Raw genomic sequence first — 12961 nt, forward strand, 5'->3', positions numbered from 1 at the left:
TATAGCTGGAAGTTTACACCTTTGACTACCTTCTTCCGATCCCTTCTCAGTCCCATCCCCAAACATCCTGAGCCACAGCCACAGCCACAGCAACCCAGCAACCCTAACGACAGCTCATGGCAATGCCAAATCTTTTAACTCACTGAGTGAGGCCAGGGATGGAACCTGCATCTTCATGGATCCTAGTCTGGTTCATTACCACTGAGCCATAATGGGAACGCCCTGAGCCATTCTTGACCAACTGATTTGAATGTTTCCTAGGAGAATAAAGCCATTTTAACTGTGATTTCACATATTTTCTCTGGTCATCTGTCTCTCCAGTGAAAGTTTCTGGCCTTTAAATATGCCCTAACATTTTCCCCACTCACAATGTAGCTGTTGTCTGTTTAAATCTTTGGTGCATTTCATGTCTGTGCATGCCTGCAGCTAATTTTCTTTAAAATACAGAAGTGTTGATTTTTGTGTAGCAGCACCACAGGCTGGACACAGTGGTTTCAGGGCCATCGAGAGGCCATTTTCTGAAAAGACAGAAATGACCCTAGAAAATAAAGGGCTTCCCTTGATGCAATCTAAACAGCCCATACTTATCTGCTTTGCACTAACTGCCAAGCATATGTGGTGAGATTCAGAGACTGCCTGAGTACAAATGAGCATAAAGATGAACTCAATTCCCTTTGCCACCATGTTTTTCAAAAAACACTGAAATCTGCTTCAAAAATAAAAACAGTTCTCTATTTCTAAAAGATTACTATTTAAATGATCATGTCAAACTGGAAAAAACAAACAGCATGACAATTTCCAATAATGTGGTTTATCATAAAATATTTGTGTTTTTAAATTGGTAAGAAAGTCATTACATGTAATTGTTACGACAGTCATTAATGAACTTCATGGCTATCCACATCTAAGGATATTCTTGCCTTCTGTGTTCATAGGGCTTAAACTAGTGTTTAGTTGCCTCAGGCACAAAATTTAAGGGGGTGCCAGAAACTCAGTAGTCAACATAAACATTTTAATGCAATATTTATAAAACAAAAATTCGTGCAAAAAATCCATGATGAACAAAATATCAAAACTGATCAAAGGTGATTGACTATAAAGTTCTTCCCCTTCAGATATAAGAGCAGAAGATGGGCAGAAAGGACAGAGTTTAAAATGTGTGGTTAGAAATTCCCATCATGGAGTTCCCGTCATGGCGCAGTGGTTAACGAATCCGACTAGAAACCATGAGGTTGCGGGTTCGGTCCCTGCCCTTGCTCAGTGGGTTAACGATCCGGCGTTGCTGTGAGCTGTGGTGTAGGTTGCAGACGCGGCTCGGATCCCGCGTTGCTGTGGCTCTGGCGTAGGCCAGTGGCTACAGCTCCGATTGGACCCCTAGCCTGGGAACCTCCACATGCCGCGGGAGAGGCCCAAGAAATAGCAAAAAGACAAAAAAAAAAGTTCCCATCGTGGTTCAGTGTAAATGAATCTGGCTAGCATCCATGAGGATGTAGGTTCCATCCCTGGCCTTGAACAGTGGGTTAAGGATACAGTGTTGCCATGAGCTGTGGTATAGGTCACAGACTTGGCTCCGATTCCACGTTGATGTGGCTGTGGTGTAGGCTGGCAGCTACAGCTCTGATTCGACCCCTAGTCTGGGAACCTCCATATGCCATGGGTGTAGCCCTAAAAAGACAAAAAAAAAAAAAAAGTGTGGTTATAAGAGCAACAGCCTCTACCTTCCAAAGGACTTTACAGAGACAGAGAGAGAGAAAGAATCTATGCATGTTTACTGTTGTGTTTTATCCACCTTAGGTTAAAGGAGACTGGAAAACTGGAGGAAAGAAAGCCTATAGGAAAAGGAAAAAGAAGCTTTACAACTGCTCAAGCCTGTCATTCACCTTGACCTGATCCATCTACTTAGAGCCTCATACATTGAAGCTGAGATGACATTCTTTAGCTATGATCTGTGTTTTTCCATTGGCTTCACTCCTTTGTTCGTGGGCATCACACCCTGGGAATTATCGTCATGTTCATGCCATAACTCAGTGCGCAGCAAGAGCCTCACTTTCAGGCCAGGGGGATGTGGAAATTGACAACAGTAGCTCAGGTAATTAGACAAAAACAACTGGCTGAACTTATCCTGAGAAACATCTTGTGGAATAGATTAACCATTAAAATTGTATTTGGAGACATGGAGAAAACAAAAAGTTTGGTATGAAAAGATTGGGTGTTATAGATCGTGCTGCATAATACTCACGTGTGAAGTGTTATCCAACGGAACCACCGGAGTGGGAAAAGTACACAGCAAAGCACTGCTTAGGGAGAGGGAGTCCCTGAGCTGAGAACTAGCATGCCGCCCATGTAGGGCAAGATGAGGTCACAGTCTGGGCGCCGCTTGATATTTTATTAATTTCCACCGCTGAGAAATTCAGATCTTTTCATTATTAGCAGATTTTACTAAACTGATGCCTTCAGGCTTTTTCAAGTAAAGGGCACAATTTTTAAAACTTAAACTTTAAATCATCACGCATTAAAAGTTGTTCATTATCATGAATATATTTTGAAAAATGGTGTTGAAGATATCACATAAATCTCCCAAACTGAAGTGAAGTAAAGGGAAGATTATCTTTGAGAATGGGAGGCCCTGGAGAAATCAACATGGACTTCGCCTGCTCAAAAAGGACAAGGTTCATGTTACTTCAATCTTACCGCCTTTATGTCTAATCACCTGGACCCAATGAATGGACTCATAAACCCATTCCATCCGACCATTTATTCATTCATTCATTCACTCAATAAATACTGATTGAGTGCCTACTAGGTCAAGCAATGAACTAGATCTGGAGCAAAACAGCTCCAGTTGCTCCTCTCATGGAGCTTACAGTCCTGCAAAGAGGACAGGCTTCAAGAGAATCATCACATGAGTAAATGTAGAAGGATACCTAATTGGGGGACCTGAACTAAGGTAGGGTTCAGGGAAGAATTTTCTGAGAAAATAAGATACGTGTTTAGAAGTGGATAGATAAGATACAGCTAACTAGGCACAAGGGTGTCTGTGTGGGAATAAGGGAAGCTTTTGAGAAAACTTGAAAATGGCAATTTTTTTCAATTTTTAAAATTGAAGTATAGTTGATTTACAACAGTGTGTTTTCAGGTGTACAGCAAAAGGGAGAGGAAGGAAGGGACAAATTAGGAGAACAGGATGAATAGAAAATGCAAATTTTTAAAGTTTTAAAGTGAATGCAGAGAATCACTAGAAACTGTAGGCATGTGTGGGTTAATAGAGGAATTACAGTTTACAAGAAAATGAGAGAACCCCCGGACAAGTGCAAGGACGCAGCTGGAAAATCTGAAAGAAGCTCACCAACAGCTTCCATCTGGGAGACTGGAGTGTAAATGGGGAAACAAACTCTCAGGGATGCTTATAAATAGCCCATCTCAAAACAAAGCGAGAGTTTCCAGAAAAGTCTGGGATGCTGCTGGGTGTGTGAAAAACCCCATGTCTGATGCCCAGGGCTGCCTGAGAATAAGAGCTCCTTCTTGCCCTCTGCCTTTCGAATCTCATGTCAGGTCCTGCTATCAGGAATTTCTAACTCAGGATCATGAAAGGAAGAGGATTCTAGAAACTGTGGCCCCCAGTCTTAGGCAGCAGAGTGGTGATGGGAACAGTAAAGCAGCCATAGATCATTGAGGGCTTATTATCCAGCTTAGAATTTGAGATTCAATCCTAAAATTAATGGGAAGTGACTGTAGGGAAAAGTGTAATGAGAAATTTATTTCTTCCACTCTACTCTGTGCTTCATAATACAGATTAAAGGGCAGCCAGGGAGAAGCAGAAATACAGTAGGAGTTCCCACTGTGTCTCTGCAGTTAATGAAAATGACTAGTATCCACGAAGACTTGGGTTCAATCCCTGGTCTCGTTCAATGGGTTAAGGATGCGGTGTTGCTGTGAGCTGTGGTGTAGGGCACAGATGCCGCTTGGATCCCTCGTTGCTGTGGTTGTGGCTGTGGCTGGCAGCTACAGCTCTGATTCAATCCCTAGCCTGGGAACTTCCATATGTTGCAGGTGCAGCCAAAAAAAAAAAAAAAAGGAAAGAAAAAGAAAAGAAATACACATTAGAAGACTTGTAAAGCAAGAGACAATATTTGGATTAGAGTAGAGATTGAAAGCAGTAATAAGATGAAGATGCAAGATAGGACTTCGCTGTGAATTGAATCTAGGTGGTGAAGAAAGGAAGCAGGAGAAAAGCACATGGGTTTCACCATTGGTGTAATTCTTCCACAATCTTTAAATTCAGAGACAATCAGGATCACGGGGTCCTTCAGGTAAATTCTGCTAACTCAGTCCCTAATTCTGACTGATTACTGTCTTGATTCAATTCCTCTCCTGCTGATTAGGTGAAGGATGCATGCATGCTCATTTCAAGAATTATTCCCAGTCCATATAATTTTCACATCTTTGCATGAAAACATCAGTAGAACAGCACAGATTTAGGAATTCCAGTGCACACATTTTCTTTGGTATTGCACATGGGTTGTAGCAGTAGTGGTCTGCTAGACAAGAACTAGGACAAGCCAAGTCCGGCATTCAGTGAAGACAGGTCCTGCGCCTTCCAAAGCTGTGTCTGGATCAGTAATCAGAAGATCAAGTTTAGAGATGGGTAAGAGTGGATTAAAGGGGATTTGAAGGTGATGAGAAGAAACCCCATCTCTATATGGATAGAGAAAGAGATACTGCAGGCAGCGAAGCCACCTCTCCTCGCCACCTCCTTTATCTGTCCTGGAAGCCCGGTGTATTGGCAGGATCTGCCTTACTTTGAGAGGAGGGCTAAGTTAATTATGTGTTTGTATTTGATACCGTTTGTTAGAAAAAAATGCCAACTTTTTACCATGCAGCAATGTAGCTATTATAAATGAAAAGCACTGATGGTGCAAGTGTGCCTTGTCCCATGTAAATTTAAAGGTAGGCTTTCAAGTTTATAAAACCTTATCAAATTAATAGGAAGCTAATATCTTCCTGAAAACTTGAACTTGGGGATTTTGTGAATCACAAGTGAGATGGTGAGACTGTCTGGCTCAGTGCAATGTTGCAGCCTAGTATAAATAGGAAGAATAATGATCTAGGCTTGGTTTTAGTTTATAAGCCAAGACAGGATGTAACACAGTCTTGCTGGGTTTGAGTATGAAGTCAAGGAACTGTCAGAAAGAAGAAAAATATTTGTGCATCCACCTGAACCAAGAAGAAAATAAGAGGGAGAGTGACAATAACATTCAGAAGATAGGATACCCTCAAGTTAAGAAAATGCCTTAAGGAAAAAGAAAATTTCTAGTTTAAAACTTTGTTCAGCCAATAAATATTTTATAATCCAGAGATGTACTATGAGGCCAATTAGGTCTAGAATTGGCAACATCTTAACCGCTTTTACCCTAAAACACTTCAAATCTCTCCATTTGTGAATTTTCCTCTGAAGGAAATTATTTTTAATTTCATAGCCAACTCCAATCAGAAATGGCATTCACCTTCAAGGAATATGTTTTATAATAAACTTCATTATAAAATATACAACTGAGTTTTATGAACATCTTATAGGCATATTATAGGAAATATGTTTATTCTTATGCAAAGATCTTTAATGATCAACTTTAAAATATCTCAGAAGAACTGTAAAACCATTATTTCAATTTTAAAATAAAAATGTGATGATATGCAGCTACAAAAAATGATTCTTCATCACTGCTATTCAGAAATGTAATGCCTCTCTCTTCTTTATAACTCCTTACTTAATGTATAGTTGTCAACCAATGAAGCGTGAAGCACTGAATAAAATTACTTTCAAATATAAAATAACAATGTGTTTTGAAAAATTAATTTTATTTCCTGTACTGAAAGCAAATTTTCAAAAATTGGGACGTGTTATTCAAACCCAGAAGGACCAATAGTGAAGATTTTTGGAAAAAAAATAGCGGTGGCATCAAAAATAACAAATTTCAAGTTGATGAATGACACAAAGCCACTTGAGAGGGACCCCTCTGCATCCTGAGTGGGATCATGATGGTTTATAGCATGTCGAATGGTAATGTTGTAATGCCCCAAGGTCGTCTGAGATCATAAGCCCTCATCAACCTCTTAATGACACCCCCAGGTCACATTCCTGCTACATTTCTAATGTTGTATTGTATGAAAAATAGCATAATGGAAACAACCACCCAAGTTTTTAGAAAGATTAAATGAGATAATGCATGTAAGGCACTTAACATGATACCTAACATAAAGGGAATGCTCAATAAACAATTGCCATCATTATAGTTTAAGCTTCCTGCCAGCCAGAGAAATCCCATTAGCTGCAACAGGAGGACAGTTTTTCCGATTAGGGGTTGAAGTACTGTCAATAATTTATATTCTGTCATCTTCAACTCACGACAATAAAAAAGAATCAACCTCAGATCAGCTAATTATTCTTTGTGGGTGAACTGCAGGGGGATGTTAGCCATACAAATGTCCCAAATCTGAAAGAATTTCATAAAATGCCTCCAGGTTTTAAAACTTCAAAAAAGTACTTAAAAGTTCACAATAATCTGTGCTGCCTGCCAGAGCTGAATGCAAGGACAGGGTTTTAATTCTTAATTTATAGAGTAACTCATACGGGACCATGAGACTCACCAGCAAACTTCGTGGCACAGACGTGTTTCAATCTGTAAAATAAGAGCAGTAATATATTATCTTCTGAACGAATTTCCATAGAAGCTAGGATCTCAATAACCATGGTTCCCTTCCCTTGCCTCTTTTCCTTTTCTTCTTTTCTATAATTCATCATGCCTCAAGAGTCATTACAGTGGAGTTTGGCCAAAATAAGCAGTACCTTTGTTTATCAATCAAAAAAAACCACAAAAGTGATTTGCATGGTAAAGGTACTATATTGTTGTTGGGTTTTGTTTTGTTTGTTTGCTTGTTTTTTAGGGCCGTACCTGTGGCACATGGAAATTCTCAGGCTAGGGATGGAATTGGAGCTACAACTGCCAGCCTACACCACAGTCACAGCAACACTACATCTGAGCCACATCTGCTACCTACACCACAGTTCATGGCAACACCTGATTCCCAACCCACTGAGCGAGGCCAGGGATCGAACCCAAATCCTCAGGAATACTAGTCAGATTCATTTCCACTGCGCCACAATGGGAACTCTGTTACTATGTATCAGAATTCATGTACCAAAAAAATCCAGAAGTAGAGCAGCTCCAGGCCTGTTTTATCAGGGCTCCAGCTCTGTGTCTGCACAAATGGATTGTCTTTCTGCCCCTCTTCGTAGTCAGTCTTGACTTCAGGCTGGCTTCCTACATGGGGCAAAAGGGCCTCATTAATAAGCCCAGGTGTTACATCCACACATGACTTTTTCAAGGAAACAGAATTTTTCTCCCCCTACCCATCAAATACAAGTCCTGAACATCATTTTTCTTCTGTGCCACCCTGCAATCCTATCCTTCTGGTAGGAAGATCAAGCTATGTTGAGTGGTCTCGGGCAGGTCGGGGGGAGCAGAATTACTGCTACCCACAGCAAGGCCACAACACAGCAAGCAAGAGATGGATGCTGAGACAACCAGAAGCTGCACCACTTCTTTGATTCTATCACAAGGACCAGAAAGAAGCTGCAAGGGGCTTACCAAGATTCTTGCGTGATCCAGCTCTGTTAAATTTACTACCTCTGATATCTACTGGAGTCTAAGACTGCCAAAGAACAATCAGAAAAACACATTTCTTTCTCTACTAAAAAGTGGCATTCCTCTGACAACACTGTCCTAGGACCAAGCTTGTGTATTGTTTCTAGTTTTTTTTCCCTTGACATGAATTCTTTTCCTAAAATGCTTTGGTCCTTTTGACCTTAAGTAGACTGACAATTATTTCTCCAACAAAAATTGGTTTAGTTGGGATCAGCAAAGAATTGCAGTTTGAGGTCTACAACCACAGTGAGTCATGTGCAAGTGCTGCACAGCAGGGACAAGTGAATTCTTTTATTGAGGAGAAAAGGAAGTGGAAAGGGCTAAAGTAACCAAGAGTCCATGGCTTTTCGTTGGCTGAGTTTTAACAGCCTCTCATTGGCTGAGCTCTGGCCAGGCAAGAAAAGGAAATCTGCTCTGCTATCATCACAGAGCATGAGAGCTCCCCCTTCTGGACACCTAATTCTGTTTTAATAGAGTTTTCTATTTATTAATTTTTTTATTTTTTACTTTTTATTTTTGTTTTGCTTTTTAGCGCCACACCTACAGCACATGGAAGTTCCCAGACTAGGGGTCAAATTGGAGCTGCAGCTGCCAGCCTATGCCACAGCAGCATGGGATCTGAGCCATGTCTGCAACCTACGCCACACCTCACAGCAACACCGGATCCTTAACCCACTGAGTAAGGCCAGGGATCAAATCTGCATCCTCATGGACACTAGTTGGGTTCGTTACTGCTGAGTCACAGGGGGAACTCTCTGTTTATGAATTTTTATAGGCCCTTGTACAAATAGGCCCTTTATTAATCCCTCTCAAACTGTGTGGTATATGGCTTAAATTGGTGTCTAGGAACTTTTCCGTACATTTATAGTAAAACTTTATATGGAAACAAATAATTTTATAAGAGCAAACTGAGATTCAAAGTCACTGGATAAAAGTCAATGAATGAGTAAGAAAGCATAAATAGAATCATATGGATTTGTCCCTGGATGGATTTCAGCACACAGCACCATATGTGTCCATATTTTTAAGGGTATAATGTAGGAAATGCTGTAATGTCATATTGCACTTTTTCTGACCCTCATTTTTTAGATTGAAAGAAATAACCCAAAGACCTTCAGGTTCTGATATTTTCTCAAGAGTTTTCAAAAATGATTTACAACTCGAATGAAATATTTTAACACGTTTAAATCCTTTTCAAAAGAATTGTTTTCCTTGGTGGAGTTTAACTGAAAAGGTAATAAGCACACTTCTTTTCCACGCATTTAATGTGTCAAAAAGGACCATCTTGCTAGTCATCTTGAAAGGAACAAATGCAGATCAAAAGGAATGACAAAACACTAAAAATATAGCTTATTGGGAACTGAAGGAGAAAACATACATTTTTTCCCAAACTTTCTCAGGCCACCCAGTCTATCCATTGAACAAAATTTTATGTCTCTCTGTGGGGTATGTATGTTTGTGTGTTTAGATCATTTTGAGTTTTCTATAAAGGTTGTGTAACGTTTTTTGTTTGTTTTTTGTTTGTTTATTTGTTTGTTTTTTAAGGCTGCACCAGCAGCATATGGAAGTTCCCAGGCTAGGGGTCGCATCTGAGCTATAGCCGTTTGTTTACACCCACAGCCAAAGCAACACCAGATCCAAGCCGCACCTGCAGCCTACACAACAGCTCACAGCAACGCCAGATCCTTAACCCACTGAGCGAAGCCAGGGATCGAACCTGCATCTTCATGGATACTAGTCAGGTTCATCTCTGCTGAGCCACAATGAGCACTCCCATGTTGTAATCTTTTTGACCTACAGACTCCTTAGGCTCTCTAGTGAAACCTATGAAATCCTCCTCAGAAAAATAAGACTCATAAGGAAATGAAATATTAAAATACAATTGTTAAAATAACAAATATGTGATAGAGGAATACATGTGCTTCTTTATCAATGTATTATTAATGTGTTCAATAATAAGACTGGTGTGAATGAATGCTTATGTCCCCCACCCAAATTAATATATTGAAACCCTATCTCCCATGTGATGGTATTAGGAGGTGGGTCTTTGGAAGGTGATTAGGGTTAGTTGGGATTTTGAGGAAGGGCCCTCATGAATGCGATCAGTGCCTTTAAAAGAATCACAAGTTTTATTCCCTCTCTCTGCTCTCTACCATATGAGGATATAAGGAGAAGTCAGAAATATGAAAACCAGAAGACCACCCTTCCCAGAAGCTGCCCACGCTGTCATTCTGACTCATCTCAGACTTTCAGCCTCGACAGCTGTGAGAAATAAATTTCTGTTGCTTATAATCTACTCATTCTACGGTACTTTTTAAAAAATTTTATTTTATTTTTATTGGAATATAACTGATTTACAGTGTTGTGTCAATTTATGCTGTAAAGCATAGTGATGCAGTCATACACATACATTCTTTTTCTCATACTATCTTCCATCGTATTCTTTTTAATAGCAGCCTAAATGAACTAAGACAAAGATCTAGAAGTAGGTCTACTAACTACTATGGTTTTGAAGGAATAACAATTGGGAGTGATTTTTGAGGTACCTGCAAAGTTGTGATGTGATTTGAAAATATCTGCGATGCTGGTAATAAAGTCACAAGTACTTCTGATTCTAAAAAGGGTCTGTGACTTTGATGAAGATGACACAGTCTGGCACCAGAATATGCTCTCTCAACCATGTTGCTATTCAGCCTAAAACAGACCTCCAAGACAATTTAGCTCAAATCAATGATTCTGCAAATAAGAGAACTAAGGTTCAGGGAGCAAGGGTAACTCATATCAGCAGCTCCATTTAAGGAGTGCTTGGTTTTGTTTTGTGGCCCTCAACTATATGGAATTGGACTAACTGCAATTATTGCTTCAAGACATATCATCATTACTGGCCCATGAGTGGTCCTGCTTACTTTAATTCATGAAGTAATTTAAGGAGTCAACATTGACAATTACTTGTAGCTACCGCCCCCAAACAATCCTTTTCCTTACAACTTGAGATAGCCAGAATGTTTATTGTTCTTTTACACACACACACACACACACACACATCCTTTTTCATCACAATACAGGCATGCTTAAAGAATACTGCCTAGTTTTAGTAGTTTTTGAATTTGATCATACAATAGGTAACTTCTGGAGCTTATGTTTCATGCTCAACATCACCGTCCTAGGAACCATCCATATTGTTGAGCACCCCTGTAGTTCAAGCATTGGTTAAAATAAACTTGACCTTGTCAAGTTCTATGCTGTTTATAGGAAATAGATCTGAACCCTGATCACCTAGCTGAGAGACGAGCACCTAATCCATTACTATAGAATGGCCACTCTTTACCTCTGCTGAGCATCATACTTACTCACAGGAAGCTGTTACCAGGAGCCCTGAATTACAACAGTAGGTAGCTGCTAACCATACCTTTGGGTAAGGCTGGCTTGTTACCTGAAATGTGTAAATAAATTGGCTTTGAGCATCTCTGGCCTGGTGGAGAGAAAAAAGAAAATCCAGCTCACAACAGCATGCAGAGGCCAGGGGTATGGGCCTACCAGGAAGGAAAGGTAGCTCAAAGTCACAACTAATGGGGCTGTGAGGAAAATCCTCATACTGCTTCACTTGAGCTAAAACCAAAAGCCAAGCATGTCTAGACCTTTGGGGGCAGGACTCTGTGCCATGTTGCTATGGTGATCCTTCCACCAGCTCAGAGGCTTCCTCTGCTCTCTAGCAGAGCCCAGCCTCCAAGCTGGGAGGGAGTGAGGGTGGTGGGGAGAGAAAGATAGGGCTGCTGAAGCCAAGGACAGAAGAATTCTACTGTGGGACGACCATGAGTTGAAAATTCCCTGTTGCTGTGTGTGTGTGTACATATGTGTATACATCTATGTGCATGTGTGTGTGCCCACGTTGGGGAGGGAGGGATGAAGCATGCACTTTCTCTGCTATGTGCTCACCACAGGAGCAAAGCTTTAACTAATTCATTCCAAACCTTACTGTCTTTCCAAATGATGCTAACTAACTCATAACTCTATGTCAAAAAAGTTCTTTTTTCCTGGACTACGAAGATATCTTATGTACCCCCCACCATAGCTCCCAGGCATGAGTGTGTGTGCGTGTGTGCACGCACACACGCACACACACCATACACCCTTCTGCCATCTTTTCTAAACAAACAACAGATTGCATTGCTGCTGTTCGGAATATTATGCCAGGAAAACAAGGGGGAAAAAAAACAACTTCTTCATCAAGATTCAAACCAAATGTATCCACCTACCAAGTGACATTCTGTACAATTATAAGCACTTTATAAATGTTCGTCTAATCCCATGCCTGCAAAGATCCAGGGAAACTGCTGCCCAGCCCCACTCTCTGGAAAAGGGCCATATGTGAAAGTGAGTCATATCTGCCATCTGCACGGTGAATTCCAGAGCGCTCAGCAAGCATGCTCCTTCAGGTCACTCATAATCCCCATTTTACAGATGGACAGTCAGAGTGAGAAAGAGAGGTGAAGTGATGGCCTTTCTCCACTGCTTCTCTCAGGATGCACAGAAATTTTTCTTTCCTGAAGCTCCTTTTATTTCATTGAAAGCATTTTTTTTAAAGCAACAACTTTTGTCAGAGCACAGGGGAAGATTTCAGAGTGTGACCATTTTTTCACCAGGAAACATGGCATCCACCATGGCAGCCATGAAGTATAGAATAAAGAACACACTCCTCCTTTCTCAGGTGACACAACGTGAAACTTACAAAGGCAGATGCTCATAGGGCACTGTACCAACCAACAACTCTGGTAAGCCCCTCAGAAGAACTAAGGCCCTGTTTTATGGTGGCATCCTTGTGATGATATTTTTATTTATTTTTTTATTCTTTTTTTTTTTTTTTTGTCTTTTTGCCTTTTCCAGGGCCACTCCCACAGCATATGGAGGTTCCCAGGCTAGGGGTCTAATCGGAGCTGTAGCCGCCGGCCTATGCCAGAGCCACAGCAATGCAGGATCTGAGCCGTGTCTGCAACTTACACCACAGCTCACAGCAACTCCAGATCCTTAAACCACTGAGCAAGGCCAGGGATCGAACCTGCAACCTCATGGTTCCTAGTCGGATTCGTTAACCACTGAGCCACAATGGGAACTCCCTGTGATGATATTTTTAAAGTGGCATAAAATTAAGATGGATAAAACCTATTTACTTTTTCCAAAATGAAAATTTATAGTCATAGCAAAAAAAATTAAAATTAGAAAGCCTCCTATATAGCAATAGTCTCCAATGACATTCCTAG

General features: G+C 40.6%; 1 long non-coding RNA gene across 3 annotated transcripts in view; it reads right to left on the reverse strand.

The window, feature by feature from the left end:
* LOC110260243 (uncharacterized) overlaps positions 1–12961 on the reverse strand; it is a 585810-nt gene that overhangs the window by 333254 nt on the left and 239595 nt on the right. For all 3 annotated transcript variants that reach the window (XR_014843510.1, XR_014843511.1, XR_014843513.1), the window contains 2 exons: positions 7198–7319; positions 6646–6677 (listed from right to left, as the gene is read on the reverse strand). This is a non-coding gene — a long non-coding RNA (uncharacterized LOC110260243). The remainder of the gene's footprint in view (positions 1–6645; positions 6678–7197; positions 7320–12961) is intronic.

Source organism: Sus scrofa, chromosome 4, assembly GCF_054392235.1.
Source record: "Sus scrofa isolate SSC_HxYL_T2T_F1_AM1 chromosome 4, Sscrofa_HxYL_maternal_Yorkshire_Landrace_v2.0, whole genome shotgun sequence".
In the NCBI taxonomy this organism is placed as follows: Eukaryota; Metazoa; Chordata; class Mammalia; order Artiodactyla; family Suidae; genus Sus; species Sus scrofa.